Here is a 22,167-nt window from a genome sequence, read left to right as displayed (position 1 = left end):
TTTCATCACAAATGCGATCCTAGGGTCACAAATGCGGACCCTACAGGGTTCGCAATTGAGCTGCAATTGTCGCAAATGCGATGCTGCCCACTTACTGCCTTCATCGCAATTGTGGTGGTTTTCTCGCAAATGCAAGGTCACAATTGAGAACAAACTCCTCGCATTTGCGAGACCTGCAATTTCTCATAGAAACACCAGAAAACTGGGGTATTTTTCACCCCAACCCCTGCCCGAAACTCACCCGAGCCCTCGAGGCTCCACTTCGAACACCCACACAAGTCCAACAACATTGTACAAACCTTCTCGAGCGATCAAATCACCGAAATAACACCTAACACCACGGATTCAACACCAAAAAGCATGAAATCCTTAAGAATATTCAAATTCCTATCTTTACAACCGGACGTCCGAATCACGTCAAATCAGTTTCGTTTCTCACCAAATTTCACAGACAAGACTAAAATATTATATTGAACCTGTACTGGGCTCCGGAACCAACCTACGGGCTCGATACCAACATGATAAAGCATTATTCCTTTTCATTAAATCCTTAGAACTTCACTTTAACAATTTCTAATAAAAATTCATTACTCGGGCTAGGGACCTTGGAATTCAATTCCGGGCATGTGCCTAGGTCCCATATTTTCCTACGGATCCTCTGGGACTGTCAAAATACGAATCCAAGTCCGTTTGCTAAAAATGTTGACCAAAGTCAAACTTAGCCTTTGAAGAAAATCTTAAGGAATCAAATGAGCATATTTTAACCCAATTCCTTCAAAATCCCGAACCAACCCTCCCCGCAGGTCGTAAATTAGTTCAAGCATGCACGGGAAGTTTTATTTAGGGGAACAGGGTTCTAAAAAGCAAAACGACCAGTCGGGTCGTTACATTCTCCACCTCTTAAATAAATGTTCGTCCTCGAACGGACATAGAAAAGTACCTGCGCTGCTGAATAAATGTGGATATCTGTTCCGCATGTCCTCCTCGGACTCCCAGGTTGCCTCCTCGACTGGACCCTCACAGCTGAAATCCTCTTGGAGCTCAATTAGCAATCCTGTCTATCAATAATGGCAACTAGCTCCTCCTCATAACCCAAACTCTCATCTAGCTGAATAGTACTGAAGTTTAACATATGGGACAAGTCGGCATGATACTTCCGAAGCATCGATACATGAAAAACCGGATGAACTCCAGATAAGCTGGGGGGTAAAGCAAGCTCATAAGCAACCTCCCCAACTCGTCTCAACACCTTAAAGGGGCCAATAAACCTTGGGCTCAACTTGCCCTTATTCCTGAATCTCATAATGCCCTTCATTGGCGATACTTTCAAGAGAACCTTCTCGCCAACCATGAATGATACATCACGTGCCTTCTGATCTATGTAACTCTTCTGTCTGGACTGAGCTGTGCGAAGCCTCTCCTGAATCAACTTTACCTTGTCCAAGGCATCTTGCACCAAATCTGTATCGTATAACTTAGCCTCACCCGGCTCAAACAAGCCGATAGGAGAACGACACCGTCGACCGTATAAAACCTCAAATGGGGCCATCTCAATGCTGGACTGATAGCTATTGTTGTAAGCAAACTCTACCAAGGGCAAGAACTGATCCCACTGTCCTCTAAAGTCAATCACACATGCTCTAAGCATATCCTTCAAAATCTGAACTGTCCGCTCGAACTGTCCGTCGATCTGAGGATGGAATGTCATGCTAAGCTCTATACGGGTCCCCAACTCACTCTGAACAGCTCTTCAGAAATGGGAAGTGAACTAAGGGCCTCTATTTGATATGATAGAAATAGGCACACCGTGCAATCAGACTATCTCCCAAATGTAGATCTGAGCATACCTCTCTGTTGTATAAGTAGTCGCCACTGGAATAAAGTGGGCCGACTTGGTCAACCTATCAACAATGACCCACACTGAATCAAACTTCCACAAAGTCTGCAGAAACCCAACTATGAAATCCATGGTAATGTGCTCCCACTTCCACTCTGGTATAGGCATCTGCTGAAGTAGGCCACCCGATCTCTGGTGTTCATACTTGACCTACTGGCAATTCAAACACCTAGCCACATACTCCACTATGTCTTTCTTCATCCTCCGCCACCAATAATGCTGCCTCAAGTCACGATACATCTTCGTAGCTCCCGGATGAATGGAATGCCGCGAACTATGTACCTCCTCTAGAATCCTCTCCCTCAGACCATAAACATTAGGAACACATAGACGACCCTGGAGTTGCAAAACACCATCCTCGCCAATAGAAACCTCCTTGGAACCTCCCTGAAGCACTGTCTCTCTAAGAACCGCCAGATGTGGATCATCGGATTGCCGGGCCTTTATCTGCCCCAATAATGAAGACTGAGAAACCACACACGCAAGAACTCGACTAGGCTCTAAAATATTCAACCTCACAAGTCTGTTAGCCAAGGACTGAATGTCCAAAGCTAGTGGCCTCTCCTCTGCTGGAATGAACACCAAGCTACCCATACTCTCTGCCTTCCTTCTTAAGGCATCCGCGACCACATTTGCCTTGCTCGGATGATAAATAATGGTGATGTCATAATCCTTCAGTAACTCAAGCCACATGCGCTGCCTCAAATTAATATCCCTCTGCTTGAACAAATGCTGTAGGCTGCGATGATCAGTATAAACCTCACATGACACCCCATACAGATAATGCCTCCATATCTTAAGAGCATGAACAATCGCAGCCAACTCTAGATCATGCACATGATAATTCTTCTAATGAACCTTCAGCTGACGCGAAGCGTATACAATAATTAGCCCCTCCTGCATCAATACACATCCCAAGCCAATGCGTGAAGCGTCGCAATATACCGTATACATCCCCGAACCGGAAGGCAACACAAGAACTAGTGTTGTGGTCAAAGCTGTTTTGAGCTTCTGAAAGTTCTCCTCACAATCATCGGACCAACGGAAAGGAGCACCCTTCTGGGTCAATCTAGTCAGAGGTGATGCAATAAATGAAAAGCACTGCACGAATCCTCTGTAATAGCCTGCTAACCCCAGGAAACTCCTGATCTCGATAACGGAAGTAGGACATGGCCAACTCTGAACTGCCTCAATCTTCTTGGGATCCATCTTAATACCCTCTCCTGACACAACATGCCCCAAGAAAGCCACTGACTCTAGCCAAAACTCACACTTGGAGAACTTAGCATATAGCTTCTGCTCTCGCAATGTCTGAAGCACTACTCTCAAATGATGCTCGTGCTCCCCCAAGCTACGTGAATATATCAAGATGTCGTCAATGAAGACGATGACAAAGGAATCAATATAAGGTCTAAACACCCTGTTCATCAAGTCCATAAATGTCGTTGGGGCATTAGTCAAGCCAAAGGACATCATCAAAAACTCATAATGGCCATATCTTGTTCGGAATGCAGTCTTCGGAACATCCGAGTCCCGAATCTTCAACTGATGGCAACCCGACCTCAAGTTGATCTTAGGTAACACCCTAGCACCCTGCAACTGGTCGAACAAATCATTGATACGAGGCAACGGATACTTGTTCTTGATGGTGACTTTGTTCAACTGGCGATGATCAATGCACATCCGCATAGTCCCATCCTTCTTCTTCACAAATAACACTGGTGCACCCCAAGGTGATACACTGGGTCTAACAAACCCCTTCGCTAAAAACTCCTCAAGCTACTCCTTCAACTCTTTAGGAAGCATACGGTACGGTGGAATAGATATAGGTTGGTTTACTGGAGCCAAATCAATACATAAATCAATATCAAAATCCGGTGGCATGCCAGGAAGATTAGAAGGAAACACGTCGGCAAACTCTCGAACTACTGGAGCTGAATCAATCGTCGGAGACTTTGCGGTGGTGTCCTGAACATAAGCCAAATACGCCAAACACCCTTCTCGACCATTTGCTGAGCCTTCAGGAAAGAGATAACCCGACTAAATGTATCAACTGTGGAACCCTTCCACTCTAACCTCGGCACCCCTAGCATTGCTAATGTAACAGTCTTGGCATGGAAATCTAGGACGGAGTGATATGGAGATAACCAATCCATGCCCAGGATGACCTCAAAGTCGATCATGTCAAGCAACAGGAGATCTGCTCTAGTCTCGAAACCACAGAAGGTGACCACACAGGACCGGTAGATCCGGTCCACAACCACGGAATCACCCACAGGAGTGGACACATGAACAAGAGTGCCCAAAGGCTCAGAAGAAATTACCAGGAAATGAGCAAACAGAGATGACACATATGAATAAGTAGACCCTGGATCAAATAATACTGAAGCATCTCTACCGCCAAAGGAAATAATACCTGTGATGACGACATCTGAGGCCAATGCATCTGGCCTGGACGGAAGGGCGTAAAATCTGGCTGGAGTGTCGGCTGGCTGGCCTCCACCTAACTGAGAAGTAGCTGGTTGACCTCTCCCTACCTGGCCTCCACCTCTAGGACGGCCCCTACCAATCTGCCCTCCACCCCTAGGTGGCGGGATAGCCGATGCTAAAATCATAGGTTGCTGACCCTGCTGCACTGCCTTGCCCCGAAGTCTGGGGCAGTATCTCCTCATATGATCAAGGTCCCCGCACTCGAAACAACCCCGCGGTGCGGTGGCCTGTAGCCCTGATGGCTGACCATGATGGCCTATAGACCCGTTGGAAGAAGCCTGAATAGCCGGTGGACGGTATGAACTCTCCGGCATAGCACTGAAATAAGAATCAGAAGAACCCTGAGGACCTGAATACCCACCGGAGGAACAATAAATAACTGGCGGGCGATAAGAACTCTCTAGCATGGCGCTGAAATAGGGGCACGCTGGAGCACCCTGAGCAGGTGGCGGTGCTGAATATGGGGGCCTGCTAGGCTATCCCCTCCCAAACTGACCTCTTCCCCTAGCCAGGGCACCTCTGAACTCTCTAGAGAATCTAGCCCTCTTATACTACTGCATCTGCTCCCTACCCCTCAGACGGTAACCCTCAATTCTCCGAGAAATCTCCACTACTAACTGATAAGGAGTCCACATCTCCACCTCTTGGGCCATGTTGGCCCTGATACCAGAATGCAACCTTCCAACAAACCTCCGCACCCTCTCTGCGTCAGTAGGAAGTATCATCAATGCATGGTGGGATAGCTCAGAAAAACTCACCTCATAATCGGTCACGGACATCTGACCCTGCTCAAGCTGCTCAAACTGATACCGTAGCTCTTCCCTCTTAGAGGGAGGAATATACCTGTCCAGAAACAATTGCGTGAACTGACTCCAAGTGATAAGAGGAGAACCTGCGGGTCAGCCCCGAACATAAGACTGCCACTATCTCTGGGCCCTGCCCTCTAGCTGAAAAGTAGTGAAGTCGACCTTATGCGACTCCAATATCCTCATGTTGTGCAGTCTATCCCTGCACCTATCAATGAAGTCCTGAGTATCCTCATGATGCTCACCCCCGAAGATAGGAGGGTGAAGTATAGTCCATCTATCCAATAACTTCTGTAGCCATCCACAGCTTGTCTGGGCTCGGGTATCACTGCAGTAACTGGCTGAGCCCCATCTGCGGGTAGTGCACCCGGAGTCTGATACACTGCAGCTGCATGACCATGAGCCTGAGCAGTAGGGGTCCGTGCTCCCCCTTCTTCCTGTGATATAGCTGGATCTGCTGGAAATAAACCAACCTGAGTCATGGTATCCATAAATTATAGCATACGACCTATAACCTCCTGGAATCTCGGTGTTGTCATAATGTCCGTCGGGGTAGGCTAAGTTGTGGGAACCTCGCCCTGCTTTTCAATAATAGGATCTCCCACAGGATCTGCTGGTGGTGCTACTGGGATAGCTCTAGGATGCCCTCGTCCCTTACCTCATGCCGGTGCCCTCCCCCGGCCTCAGCCTCAGCCTCTAGCAACGGGAGGAGCAGCTCCTCCCGGGTTTGGACATCAGTCGTGCGTGTCCTCACCATCTATGAGAGAATAGAAGAGCGAAATTTAGTATACCAACCACTGCACGATAGGAAATAAATAAAGAGTAGTTTTTCCTAACACCCTATAGCCTCTCAAAGATAAATACAGACGTCTCTGTACCGATCCACAGGACTCTATTAGGTTTGCCTATGACTTGTGAGACCTACGTGAATCTAGTGCTTTGATACCATGTTGTCACGTCCCATTTCCATAATAGATCGTGATGGCGCCCAATACCATTTTCAGGCAAGCCAATGCGGAAATATAGTTAAGTTCTCATTTTACTTTCACCAAAAGTAAGTGCAGCAATTCCTTAAGTTAAAGTTAAAACCAAAAATGATCAGTAATGTGCCAAGAATAATTATACAACCCCAAAATAATAGTCTACTAATGTGTGTGTCAAGACCTAGTGTCATAAGTAGTGGGAAACTAGTAGAATGTACAGAAGAACAAAACTATCCTACTGTCCGAAGTAGAAAAAACTGCAAAAGTAAAGAAAGACTCCATCGAGCTGCTGAACGGCACAGGAAGGGGGTAGCTCACCGTGGAAGTCTCAGACTATGAATCAGGGGCGCGCACCAAACTGATAGCCAGATGTACCTGCCTCAGAACCTGTACAATTAAGTACAGAAGTGTAGTATGAGTACATAAACAATATGTACCCAGTAAGTATCTCATCTAATCTCGAAGAAGTAGAGACGAGAGGTCAACTTGATACTTACTAGGGTCAAATAATATAATAAGGTGTTATGCTAAGCATGGGAGTCGCAAATAATCAACAGTTTGTAGCAAGAGGTAATAAGTCAGGTTCTTAACAATTTTACAGTTAACCAATTATATTTCAAGTATTTAGCAGAACAAGTCATGGATAAGATTTCACATAGATATCATGAGCACATTATGCCGAGGTCGACGGCCCGATCCAACAGAAAATAAATTGTGCACTGCCAGAGGGTCGAATGGCGCGAACCATAGATGCATCTATCTCTACCAAGGCGATCAGCCCGATCCATAAATATCAATTTATATCGAGAAAAAATACACATGAAGGCGCATTTATTTTCAAACAAATTCATACAAGTGTCCAACAAGTGTATACATTCACTTATATTCCTTTCCAAGTCTTTAGCATATCCTAAGGGATCATATTAGCAAGAAAATATAGAGACATTCACAAATATAGCATGATACGGGTCCTGGACTACCGGGACAATTAACATAATAGTAGCTACGCACGGACTCTCGTCACCTAGTGCGTACATAGCCGCCGCATTTAGTAGCAAATTATTCAATTATTACACATATGGGGACAATTCTCTCTTACAAGGTTAGAAAGAAGACTTACCTCGCTCCAAAGTGTACTTCCAATACCAAGAACGAGCCCAAACCCTTAATTTGGAGCCAAACGATCCAAAACTAGTTAAATAAGGTAGGAACTAGTCAATATAAGCTCACAAGATCGTATTCTAGCTATTTAAGCAATTTTCCAACCTTAAACACAAGTTTCCTAAAATCCGACCCCGGGCTCACGTGCCCGGATTCCGAAATTTTTCAAAGGAAGTTGTTCTCTATAACCTAAGGATCAATAATATATGATTTCTAATTCATTTCATAATAAATTTCGTGGTTAAATCTAACTTTTATCAAAACCCTAGGTCTTGCTCTAATCCCATAGTTTTCACTATTTTTTGTATGTTAATCTACCCAAAACCCAAGTATTAAACTCACATTAAGTAGAATTAACTTACCTTACAATGCTATGTTGAAATCCCCTCTTTGAAAGCTCCCAAATCGCCGAAGTGTAGAGATAAAATGAAATAAATGGCCTAAGTCCCATTTTTAAAAGTTGTGCCCCCTGATGTCGCATTTGCGACATCAGGTTCGCAAATGCGAACTCGCAATTGCCACAAAATCTTCGCAATTGCGAACTGGCTCCCTTCCTGCTTTCATCGCAAATGCAATCCTGGGGTCGCAAATGCGAACCCTGCAGGGTTCGCAATTGCGGTGTAATTTTCGAAAATGCGACGCTGCCCACCTGCTGCCTTCATCGCAATTGCGGTGGTTTCCTCGCAAATGCGAGGTCGCAATTGTGAACAAATTCCTCGCATTTGCGAGACCTGCAATTTCTCACATAAACACAAGAAAACTGGGGTGTTTTTCACCCCCAACCCATGCCCGAAACTCACCCGAGACCTCGGGGCTCCACTTCGAACATCCACACAAGTCCAACAACATTGTACAAACTTGTTCGAGCGATCAAATCGCTGAAATAACACCTAACACTACGGATTCAACACCAAAAATGCATGAAATCCTTAAGAACATTCAAATTCCTATCTTTACAACCGGACGACTGAATCACGTCAAATCAGTCCCGTTTCTCACCAAATTTCACAGACAAGACTAAAATATTATATTGAACCTGTACCGAGCTCCGAAACCAACATACGGGCCCGATACCAACATGATCAAGCATTATTCCTTTTCATTAAATCCTTACAATTTTAATTTAACAATTTCTAATAGAAATTCATTACTCGGGCTAGGGACCTCGGAATTCGATTCCGGGCATACGCTCAGATCTTATATTTTCCTACGGACCAACCGAGACCATCAAAATATGAATCCGGGTCCGTTTGCTAAAAATGTTGACCAAAGTCAAACTTAGCCTTTTAAGAAAATCTTAAGGAATCACATAAGCATATTTCAACTCAATTGCTTCCAAATCCCGAAACAACCCTCCCCACAGGTCGTAAATTAGTAAAAGCAAGCGCGGAAAGTTTTATTTAGGGGAACGGGGTTCTAAAAAGCAAAACGACCAATCGGGTTGTTACATTTTTAAAAATAAAAAGTTTATTTATTCAAAAAGTATTATTGAGAATAATATAATAAAATATAAAATAAAAATATATACCTTTATTATATTATAAAAAGAAAGTAGCATAAAAAATTTTAAATAAAGTAATATTTTAATACAAATTTCTGTTAACACTGCAATAATACTAAATATTGGATAATATAATGAAGAAAAGTACCGAACAAGCCTATTATTCGATGTCTATATTAGTCTCATTAATTTAGTAGAGATTTATTTATTAAAATTCGGATAATAAATTTAAAATAAAAAAATATTTCAATATTAGTAAAATATCATCTTCTATTATATTATAAAAAGAAAGTAGTAGACAAAAAATATTAAACAAAGTAATATTCTAATAAAAGTTTCTATTAACAATGCAATAATATTAAATATTGGATAATAAAATAAAAACGTTATTCGATGTATATATATAAGTCTCATTAATTTAATAGAGATTTTATTAATTAAATTTTATATAATATTATTGAGAACAATATGATATCTATCTATATTTATTTAAAAGGTAAGAAGTTAGCCCTAAGATTTTGCCAAGTGTTTCATGCATAAATTGCCATGTAGCAACTTTTAGGAAAAATTAGTTATTGATTATTATTTTTAATTTAAATATCTATAAAATAATAATATAAAATATTTAATAAAATTCAAAAATTTAAAAGACTGTCCATCTATATTGGAGAGTAGTTTCAAGTTGGAGTTTTATAATTATTTTAAAATAAAAACTAATATTACAAAAATTAAAAAACTGCCAATACAAAATTTTCTTTCTTTTTTTTATAATTTTTTCCCCTTTTTGAAAATAAAAAGTTTATTTAATATACGACTACTAGTACAGTGAACCTATGGAATTATTTGTTAGCAAAAAATAGAAGTGATCAACTAAGTAATCACCTGAATTGTATATTTTGCAAGTGTTGATTATGGAAGACGATGAATAGTAGCTTGGTGGCAATGGACAATTGATGTAGTATCATTAACGACTTCGAATGTGTATTAAAATATGAGAATGAAGTTGAATGGTCTATGTCACGACCCAAAATCCATTAAGAGTCGTGATGGCGCCGGACACCGCTGTCAGGCAAGCCAACCAAAATACTTAATTAGATTCTCGTTTAAATATTTTCCGAAAATACTTCTTTTATACGTTTAAAACAATACATAGTAAATTTCTTTGAATAAATAATGAAACGTTTAACAACTCTTAAAATTTCCTGAATAAACCCAAAGACATCCCAGAACCCGGTGTCACAAGTGCATGAGCAGTTTCTAAGAAATAATGTAGTACAACAATTGTCCGGAATACAATATTGGACATGAAATAAATACAATAATCTGAAAGAGACTCTGTTGGTTGTGGGTCACCTCGAGAAGTGCAGCTCACCTAAGTCTCTGTATCAACCATGCTGTCACGCCCAGTAGGCTACTAGAGGCACATGTGCATGTGCAACAAAAATGCATAGAAGTGTAGTATGAGTACGAAAACAACGTATACCCAATGAGTACCCTGTCTAATCTCGAAGAAGTAGAGACGAGATGGTCGACTTCGACATTTACTAGTGGTCCAAATAATGATATATTATTAATGCGAATACTCATGGATTTATTAAGAATGACAGAAATTTCAAGTAAGTCACGAACAAGTGAAAGTTCCTTTTTATATTAAAAGTCTCCGGATTCAAAATCCTCTAGTTTTCAAATATCTCAAATCGGGGAGGGAAAATATCAATAGCAATAAGTCTCAAGGAAAGCATTACAAGCATGCGCAAATCCTGTCGAGGTCGTACGGCCCGATCCAACAGAAATATAAAATGTGCACTGCCGAGGGTCGAACGGCGCGAACCATAGATGCATCTATTACCCCGCTCACGCATCATACCTGCGACGTGGTCAAAATAAATAAACATATACCCTGCTCGCGAATCCTACATGCGACGCAGGTACACATAGAAATACATGCTCAATAGCCAATTACGAATTTATCGGGGAATATTTATCCAAATAAAAGCCAATTCTCTTTTAACAATTTAAGAAAATGGTTTAATCCTTTTAGAAATTCATTTACTAATTCGATGTGATTTAAGCAATTCAAGCAGTCAATAAGTTTACAGTTAATCCACGTATAGCATGCTTTTGGGTCCTAGACTACCCGGACAATAGCATAATAGTAGCTATGCACGGACTTTCGTCACCTCGTGCGTACGTAGCCGTCACAAATAGGAGCACATAATCAATTAACTCACCTATGGGGACAATTCCCTCTTACAAGGTTAGAAAGAAGACTCACCTCGCTCCGAAGATCCATAACCGGCATTCTACGCTCTTCCGAAGACTCAAATCGATGCACAATACTCCAAAACTAGCCAATAATTATGCAAATTCATTAATATATGTTCAATTACTCATTACAATCCAATTTATAACAATTTCTAACCCCGATCGAAAAGTTGACGAATACGCCTTCGGGCCCATGTGCCCGGATTCCAAAATTTTCCGAAGATAAACTTTACCCATATCCCCACGAACTCAAATATATAATTTACTCTCAATTTCATACCCAAAATCGTGGTCAAATTTAAAGAATATCAATTTTCTAGGTTTTCCCTCAAACCCCCAAATTTCTACCAATTTACATGCTAAAATCCATATCCAATCAATATATTTAACTCAAGATAGGTGGGGTTAGCTTACCTTAACTTTGATGAAGAAAATCCCCAGTTGAAGCTATCCAAAAATCGCCCAAGCCAAGAAAATATGAGAGGAAATGGCTAAAACTCCGATTTTAAAACATCCTCTGCCTCCAGCACTTTCCGCACCTGCGGTCACTCAACCGCTTCTGCGATTCCGCAGGTGCGACCACACTACCGCATTTGCGGTCCTTCCTAGGCCCCCTTATTTCCGCTTCTGCGCCTCATCTACCGCAGGTGCGATCCCGCTTCTGCGGAACCCTGACCGCATCTGCGGTCCCTTCACTCCTGACCCAAAACCGCATCTGCGCTCTCTTAGCCGCTTCTGCGGCTCCGCACCTGCGGCCCAATTCTCGCAGGTGCGGTTATGACAGCAACCGGCAAGTTCAGCCTTCCAAAAAAATTCCATTTTCGATCCGTTAACCATCCGAAATCCACTTGAGGCCCTCGCAATCCCAACCAATCATACCGACCGGTCCCAAAACACATTACGGACTTGCTCGAGGCCTCAAATCATATCAAACAACGCTAAAACCACGAATCGACCTCCAATCCAAGCTTTATGAACTTTAGAACTTCAAGCTTCCACTCTCGATGTTTAAACCTATCAAATCACGTCCGATTGACTTCAAATTTTGTATACAAGTCATATTTGACATTACGAACCTACTCCAACTTCCGAAATCAGATTCCGACCCCGATATCAAAAAGTCCACTTCCGGTCAAACTTCTCAAAAATCTTCAATTTCTATCTTTAGCCAAATGACTTCAAAATGACCTACGGACCTCCGAATTCACTTCCGATCGCGCTTCCAACTCTAAAATCACCATACGGAGCTACTCCCAGACTCGGAATCCCAAACGGACATCGATAATACTGAAATGCACTTCAAGCCAAACTTATGAAATTTCTTCCAAAGTGCTAACTTCCACAATAGCCGCCAAATCCAAAATCCGATCCGGCCATACGCCTAAGTCCGAAATCATCACACCAAATCAACCCTGAACTTCCCGAAGTTCAATTCCGACCACGCGCACAGGTCATAATACCTGAAAGGAAACTGCTCATGGCCTCAGACTGTTGAACGACGCACTAGAGCTCAAAATGACCGGTCGGGTCATTACATTCTCTCCCACTTAAACATACGTTCATCCTCGAACGTGCTAAGAACTGCGTTGGAGTGGTCTAAAATCACTGTTTAACACCTCGAGCACCTACCCGTGCTACCACAACTCAGCTGGGCACCCTAGCTTGATCAATCTGAAGATATCTTTTTTCCCTTAAGCAAATAAGCCTTAGAACCCAATTCCAATATCCGGAATTCTATGCCAGGCCTGTTCCAGCATACGCTTGTCGTAACAATAACTACATGCAGCAGCAAAACATGACTGCATACCTTAGCTGAATTCACACCTTGCACCACTTTACTCACAGGACCACAATAACGTTCTCTAATCACATTATTCGAAATTCCACGAATCTGATGCTCCCATTGCACCTCATGGCCTACATAGGTATTGCTCTAGCTCTTACAATACCCCACGGCGGAAATGATGTGTAGAAATTCATAACCAACTGCCGAATCAACAAATCATTGGGTCTATACTCCTGACAAGAACCATCACCTCATCCTGAACCAAATAATGGTCTTAGCTCCTTTATATACTTCATATAATCAGATTGCACTGATCCTAAATCGAATGATCTCGTCTCACCTAGTACGAATTGCTAAGGCAATAAGCCACCCCGGACATAATCAAAAGTCTCATATGATGCCACAATATGCCAATAGGCTACCAATTCAAACGCGATACAAAAGGAAAACTACTCTGAAAGGAAATCCAATCACCCCGCTCGCGAATTATACATGCGACGCGGTCAACATGCTAAACAGGCACCCCGCTCGCGAATCATACATGCGACGCGACCAACATAATTAAACAAACACCCCGCTCGCGAATCATACATGCGACGCAGGCACACGGTTAATATGAGCTTTCCTCACCAAAAATAGGAAACCAAACACATAAAAATAGATACGGGGAACTGTACTCAGCATCACACTGTTGCGGCGCGCAACCCGATCCAAACAACATAACCATGGCGGCGTGCCACCCGATCCACCCATAAAACTCACATAAGGAGATACACACCGAGCTAGATTGCTCATTTCAATGAATTACCAAATATCGGTCACAAACACACTAAGTACATAATTCCATCCATGGGGAGACATATACGCCATAAGCTACAATACTCGAGCACAATTGAGGTGCGATATACGATCTGAATCTCAGAGCCATCCTGCTCACATAACATCATCTCTACGCGGAATCTCAACACATAGGAAATTCACTAAGCCGTCTCACACCTCGCACGGCGCAATACATCATTACATGAAATAGCTGACAACAAAATAACACCCCGACCACTCTTTCATAAGGAGCGCTTTGTTGAAACGAACACATTTGGCCTGATATAGAGCCCATACTCACGTTTAAATCCATCTACAGACCTCAAGTCGATCCTGATCGTACCAAACTAGGCCAATAACCTTTCAAAGGTCCATACTAACTTCCCTTTTCTCATAACATACAAGAACAACTATCACAACTGGAGTACTCCTCCACAGCCAACAACCCAATAAACCGAGTGCCCTCCAAGCAAATTCTCAATTTAACGACATCGCTACAATCTTCATACTTGGTTTAACTTATTTAATCAATTAAGTGACTACATGCCACACTTATACAACCTTCTCGTCGGGCACCCTCCCACAACTTTCTGTAACAGGTAATAGGACTGTACATCTATACCACCAGCCGCACTAACGTTGAAAAGCAATCAAGAGATCCTTAACCAGGATGCGAAGCCTTTTTCACAAAACACCGATCTAGGTGACGCTGAAGACAATACCAACTTACTTTAAACATCGAAACCCCTTTCCTGCTCATCCGAGCTTGTGATATCCCCGTCAACACCAGAATGCAACCTTGATCCTCACTTCAAATTTCATACCATCACTGCACCCAACATGTCAATATACGATAGAACACGTTTTTCATCATAACTCCAGAACCACTAATAGACTAACACTTCATCATATAAAACTTTTCACTTAACTCACTTCAGGAGAACCATAGCAACACACAGGTGAGTTCTCAACCGTAGAATAGGCAAATCTCTAAGTAGTGGTCTAAGCCACTATAGCCTTTTCGGGACCCTCCTACACATAATAGGCCATAACAGTAGAGTACTTCTGAATCACATCGATTACAGCGGCCAACAAGCCTCATACGTACCGCCACAAATCACTTGCATAACTTGATCACGCTGAAGGAACTAATCACTACCACCAATATGCCAATTCAACTATGGCTAACAAATCTATCTTCTTCCGATTTATCCTTGATTGTCATAGGAACAATAACAACTCCATTCAGCACTTACCACACTCTATATGCACTCATCTCGAGTGACCTTGAATCACGAGACCATGATGTCTCAAATCCCACGAACAATTTCATACCTCCAAAATGCTACACTGCAAGCCAACACATCATAGAACATTCTGGACCTCTTCTCATAAGCTACTGCAACATCTTGACTCTCAATTGTACCTACAGGCTCGAAATCATTATGTACCACACTTTACCCCTTTGAATCCACTAGGATCATTGTTGAGAGCCACCCGCTCTGACTCGCCCTCGAATGTAATCAACTCCATGAATCTTCCATCACATGAATACCCTCTCACCAAAGCACCCCGACAGAATCACTCCCCTTTAAACCTGTTTCTATACAAGGCATAAATCCTGAATCCTTCCCCAAGTCTGAACATGAGCCAATAAGGCCAACCATAGCACACCTTTAACAATTCTTTTGCTCAAATTACCACTTATGTTCTTTTCCCGTAGCTGAAATAACCCATCAATATGCTAATAACCAGAAACCTCGCAAGTAGTTAACCATGCAACCCAATCATAGGCGGTGGGATTCTGCCACTTAGCTCGAAGCCACTATTACACAACTCTGGAATTCACCAGGATTCTTTATCTCTTATTGACATAACCTTGCGCAATCAACCGCCAAAATTCTCGGAATCTTCTTGTAAAACACCTTTTATACTCTAAATCATCAACCACATTCGCACGACCGATCTCTTTGCTGTACAACTAATAGAATTCTCCGTAGAAGCCTCGCCAATCACGCGACCGCTAACCTACTTACAGGGAATAACCCACCTGTGGAAATCACTTCCCGACATCTTCCAACGCTGCTACACGGGGTACAATCACTACGACATCAATAACCAATCCTGAGTCCAAGCTCACTCTCTAGCTGCACAAGTCCACTCACCCCTCGTGGACATCAATTAAATATGTGGCAACATCCTTCCAATTCAAAGTTATGTTGTATCCTTCTTCATTTGAAGCAGCTCCTTCCCGTTATATCAAATCTCCTGGCGCATAATAGCCCATACTTCAAATTAAATCCGTAGACCCCAATCACCAATCACTAAAATTCCCAAATCATTCCAAACTCTCCTTAAGGTGCGTAGTCATCCTACCACAAAGCCCACACGCAACTCTGCCACTCTCCCACTTTGGCGGAACTCACCCCTTTAATCGACTACTCGACCTTTGCTTCTTATAACTGGCCTTCTAGAAATTTTAACCACCGCCTGACACTCCCTACATGTCCTTTCTCATCCTTCGCCGCTCACTTGTTGCCTTAAACAAAATCTATCTTCGCAGCACTTGAACCCTCAAATCGCTGCTAACCCAAAACTTTTCCGAAGAAAATCTTTCTCATGCCGTCAACATTAGAAACACTGATTCAATCCTGAACCACTATACCCCGCGATCTCTGATAGTCATTTCTTCCATATTATTTCATAATATTTTACCCCAAGGCGAATTGCAGAAGACCATAACACTGGCGAACTTAACACATACCATTGAGGACGACGACACTACATCGCAGATGAACATTCCACCACACTCAAAAAATACCAAGTCTCGTTACCCGTCAACCCAAACCGGAACATTCTCAGCCCGATTGCCTTTCCCCCGCCGGGAATAAAATACTGAATCTCTAGATCATGCACTGAGTAAACCTCCCTTCAAGTCATTCACTGCTCTGACGCATAGGCAAATATCCTACCATCACATCAATGATGCGGAACAATCGTTCATAAGCATTATGGCAACTTGTGCCTAGCCTCAGAGCTCTCAGAAGTATCGCTACTAGGCTCAAACAATAGAATACCCTTCCACAAGGCGACGATAATAGTCCAATCAACTATACCAGAAGAAACATCCCGTACCACATCTGAAGTACCATTACAATTCTTCAATTCTCGATTTATACAAGCGCTTTGCATCGCATAAGATGGAGTAGGAAAGAAATAAAGGCATAAGCCTCAAAGGAATTAAATCGCACAATGAGGAAATCAAGAAGGGAAGTACTCCTAACAGCCCTGTAGCCTCCCGAAGATAAGCACAGACGTTTCCGTACTGATCCGCGAGACTCTACTAGACTCGCTCATGACTCGTGATACCTAAGGGAACCTAGTGCTCTGATACCATGTTGTCATGACCCAAAATCCACTAAGAGTCGTGATGGCACCGGACACTGCTGTCAGGCAAGCCAACCAAAATACTTAATTAGATTCTCGTTTAAATATTTCCCGAAAACACTTCTTTTATACGTTTAAAACAATACATAGTAAATTCCTCTGAATAAATAATGAAACGTTTAACAACTCTTAAAATTTCCTGAATAAACCCAAAGACATCCCAGAACCCGGTGTCACAAGTGCATGAGCAATTTCTAAGAAATAATATAGTACAACAACCGTCCGGAATACAATATTGGACATGAAATAAATACAATAATCTGAAAGAGACTCTGCTGGCTACGGGTTGCCTCGAGAAGTGCAGCTCACCTAAGTCTCCGTATCAACCATGCTGTCACGCTCAGTAGGCCATTCTAGGTGCATGTGCATGTGCAAAAAAAATGCACAAAAGTGTAGTATGAGTACGAAAACAACATGTACCCAATGAGTATTCCGTCTAATCTCGAAGAAGTAGAGACGATATAGTCGACTTCGACACTTACTAGTGGTCCAAATAATGATATATTATTAATGCGAATACTCATAGATTTATTAAGAATGACAGAAATTTCAAGTAAGTCACGAACAGGTGAAAGTTCCTTTTTATATTAGAAGTCTCCGAATTCAAAATTCGCTAGTTTTCAAATATATCAAGTCGGGGAGGGAAAATATCAATAGCAATAAGTCTCAAGGCAAGCACTACAAGCATGCGCAAATCCTGCAGAGGTCGTACGGGCCGATCCAACAGAAATGTAAAATGTGCACTGCCGAGGGTCGAACGGCACGATATGCATCTATTACCCCGCTCACGCATCATACCTGCGACACGGTCAACATAAATAAACAAATACCCTGCTCGCGAATCCTACATGTGACGCAGGTACACATAGAAATACATGCTTAACTGCCAATTACGAATTTATTGGGGAACATTTATCCAAATAAAAGCCAATTTTCTTTTAAAAATTTAAGAAAATGAAGTTTAATCCTTTTAGAAATTCATTTACTAATTCGATGTGATTTAAGCAATTCAAGTTGTCAATAAGTTTACAGTTAATCCACGTATAGCATGCTTTTGGGTCCTAGACTACCCGGACAATAGCATAATAGTAGCTACGCACGGACTCTCGTCACCTCGTGCGTACGTATCCCCCACAAATAGGAGAACATAATCAATTAACTCACCTATGGGGACAATTCCCTCTTACAAGGTTAGAAAGGAGACTCACCTCGCTCCGAAGATCCATAACCGGCATTCTACGCTCTTCCGAAGACTCAAATCGATGCACAATGCTCCAAAACTAGCCAAGAATTATGAAAATCCATTAATATATGTTCAATTACTCATTACAATCCAATTTATAACAATTTCTAACCCCGATCATAAAGTTGACGAATATGCCCTCGGGCCCACGTGCCCAGATTCCAAATTTTTCGAAGTTAAACTTTACCCATATTCCCACGAACTCAAATATATAATTTACTCTCAATTTCATACCCAAAATCGTGGTCAAATTCCAAGAATATCAATTTTCTAGGTTTTCCCTCAAACCCCCAAATTTCTACCAATTTACATGCTAAAATCCATACCCAATCAATATATTTAACTCAAGATAGGTGGGGTTAGCTTACCTTAACGTTGATGAAGAAACTCCCCTCTTGAAGCTCTCCAAAAATCGCCCAAGCAAAGAAAATATGAGAGGAAATGGCCAAAACCCCGATTTTAAAACATCCTCTGCCTTCAGCACTTTCCGCACCTGCAGTCACTCGACCGCTTCTGCGGTTCCGCAGGTGCGGCCACACTACCGCATCTGTAGTCCTTCCCAATCCCCCTTATTTCCGCTTCTGCGCCTCGTCTACCGCAGGTGCGATCCCACTTCTGCGGCACCCTGACCGCATATGTGGTCCCTTTGCTCCTGACCCAAAACTGCACCTGCGCCCTCCTAGCCGCTTCTGGAGCTCCGCACCTGCGGCCCAATTCTCGCATGTGCAGTTATGACAGCAACCAGCAAGTTCAGCCTTCCAAAAAAAATCCATTTTCGATTCGTTAACCATCCGGAATCCACCTGAGGCCCTCGGGATCCCAATCAATCATACTGACCAGTCCCAAAACACATTACAGACTTGCTCTAGGCCTCAAATCATATCAAACAACGTAAAACCACGAATCAACCTCCAATCCAAGCTTTATGAACTTTAGAACTTCAAGCTTCCACTCTCGATGTTTAAACCTATCAAATCACGTCCGATTGACTTCAAATTTTGTACACAAGTCATATTTGACATTACAGAGCTACTCCAACTTTCGGAATCGGATTCCAACTCCAATTTCAAAAAGTCCACTTCCGGTCAAACTTCTTAAAACTATTCAATTTCTATCTTTATCCAAATGACTTCTGACCTACGGACCTCCGAATTCACTTCCAATCGCGCTTCCAACTCCAGAATCACCATACGGAGCTACTCCCAGACTCGGAATCCCAAACGGACATCGATAACACTAAAATGCACTTCAAGCCAAACTTATGAAATTTCTTCCAAAATGCTAACTTCCACAATAGCCGCCAAATCCAAAATGCGATCCAGGCATATGACCAAGTCCGAAATCATCACACGAACCTGTTGGAACCTTCAGATCCCGATTCCGAGGTCGTTTACTCGAAAATCCAATCCTAGCTAATTCTTTCAACTTTAAGCTTCCGAAATGAGAATTCCCTTTCCAAATCAACCCTGAACTTACCGAAGTTCAATTCCGACCACGCACATAAGTCATAATACCTAAAAGGAAACTGCTCATGGCCTCAGATTATTGAACAATGCGCTAGAGCTCAAAACGGCCGATCGGGTCGTTACAGTCTAACTTGTAAATCTATTTGGCGATTTGAGTTGTTGGAGGCTTATAGCCAATTTATGAGCCATATATGGATATTGATCAATATATTAGGTCATATTTTAATATAATTAGGATATCTAATAGTAGATATCGACTTGTTGGTGATGTTGAGCATTTTAAACAACATTGGAATGATGGAGGCAGATTGAACGCTTATGAATGTTAATAAAGCAAAAGCGAGGTAAGTTGATTAAAACTTACTCTTCTTGAGGGAATTTCTCAAAAAGCATGTTTCGAGTTAATGCTTAAGTTGTTGCAAATGTGCTTTCATGCTTGTGGGGACAAACAAGTATGGATATCTCAATATACTAGAATATTATGTTGTATATGTAGTGTTGCCGTTTTATAAAATTTTATTTCAAATTTTGTTGGCAAAATGACACTCAAGGTAAATATTATAAGTTTTTATCAAAACTTACGTATTTACAAGAGTATACATATTTAAGTGTTAAAGATAAGTTTTCATGGAAAGTATTCTTTTGAAAATTTTGACGAATAGAATAGCACTTGTGATATCTTTTAAAGATTGATGTTAAATTACTAAAGGCTTTAGCATGTAAAAGGTTGTTTATTTAATTTTTGTTCAAATAATTTAGATTTTCTATAAATGTTATGAGTTGATAAAAATAGATCTTTTGAAACTACTATACTATGAATCTATTTTTGAAGTATTAAATATTTTGGAAGTTACTTGTGTTAACCGAGATTGACTTTGGATATATTGTGTTTGTCGTCATGAAACTACACGTGCCGGTGTAGGTGTAGATGGCTACTTTGTTGTCACGAACCGAAATTCACTAAGGGTCGTGATGGCGCCGGACACTGCTGTCAGGCAAGCCAACCATAAATACTTAATTTAATTCTTATCTTAATAATTTTGAAAACTGAAATTTTCCTTCAATTTGGCTAGTAAAAAGATAATCTTTGCAAAAAAAAAATGTTTCGAAGTAAATACAGAATACCTCATAACCATCCCAGAACCCGGTGTCACAAGTGCATGAGCAATTTCTAGGAAATAATGTAATATAACAACCGTCCAGAATACAATATTGGACAAAAAGTAAATACAGTAATCTGAAAGAGACTCTACTGTATGCGGGTCATCTCGAGAAGTGCAGCTCACTTAAGTCTCCGTATCAACCATGCTGCTACACCCACTAGGCCACTAGAGATGCATATGCATGTGCAACAAAAATGCATAGCAAGTGTAGTATGAGTACGAAAACAACGTGTACCCAATTAGTATCCCGTCTAATCTCGAAGACGTAGAGACGAGAGGTCAACTTCGACACTTACTAGTAGTCCAATGATAATATAATAAAAATATGAGAAATCATGGATTTCATAAAGCAAGAATAAACTCATAAATCTGAAAAGCAGGTAAATAACTTCTCAAATAATGAAGGATTTTCAAAGATTTACTTTTCATTATCTTTATCATTTTATCTCTGGCTAGGAAAGGCAAGTATCAACATTTAAAATTCTTAGGCAAGCAATATAAGCATGTGCATATCATGCCGAGGTCGTACACCCCGATCCAACATAAATGTAAAATATGCACTGCCGAGGGTCGAACGGCGCACCATAGATGCATCTATTACCCGCTCGCGGATCATACATGCGACACGGTCAAATATAAATAAACAATCACCCTGGTCGCAAATCATACATGCGACGCAGGTACACATAGAAACACATACTCAACAGTCAATCAAGACATTCATCAAGGAGACAATTATTCAAGGAGGTGTAAATTTCCCTTTTCTTACAAGTCATGAAAATGAAGTTTAACTCTTTTAGAAAATTATTTACCACTTCGATATGATTTAAGCAATTTAAACAATCAATAAGGTTGTACTTATTACAAGTATTCATGTTTTTGGGTCCTAGACTACCCGGACATAAGCATAATAGTAGTTATGCACGGACTCTCGTCACCTCGTACGTACGTATCCCCCACAATTAGCAACACATATTCAATTAATTCACCTATGGGGACAATTCCCTCTTACAAGGTTAGAAAGGAGACTCACCTCGCTCCGAAGTCCAATAACCAGCTTCCAAGCCCCTTCCGACAACTCAAACTGATGCACCAATGCTCCAAAACTAGCCAAATAACGGTCAAATCAATACAAATACA

This window comes from Nicotiana tabacum, chromosome 11 (assembly GCF_000715075.1).
Source record: "Nicotiana tabacum cultivar K326 chromosome 11, ASM71507v2, whole genome shotgun sequence".
Lineage (NCBI taxonomy): Eukaryota > Viridiplantae > Streptophyta > Magnoliopsida > Solanales > Solanaceae > Nicotiana > Nicotiana tabacum.
Note: the sequence above shows the minus strand (reverse complement) of the source record.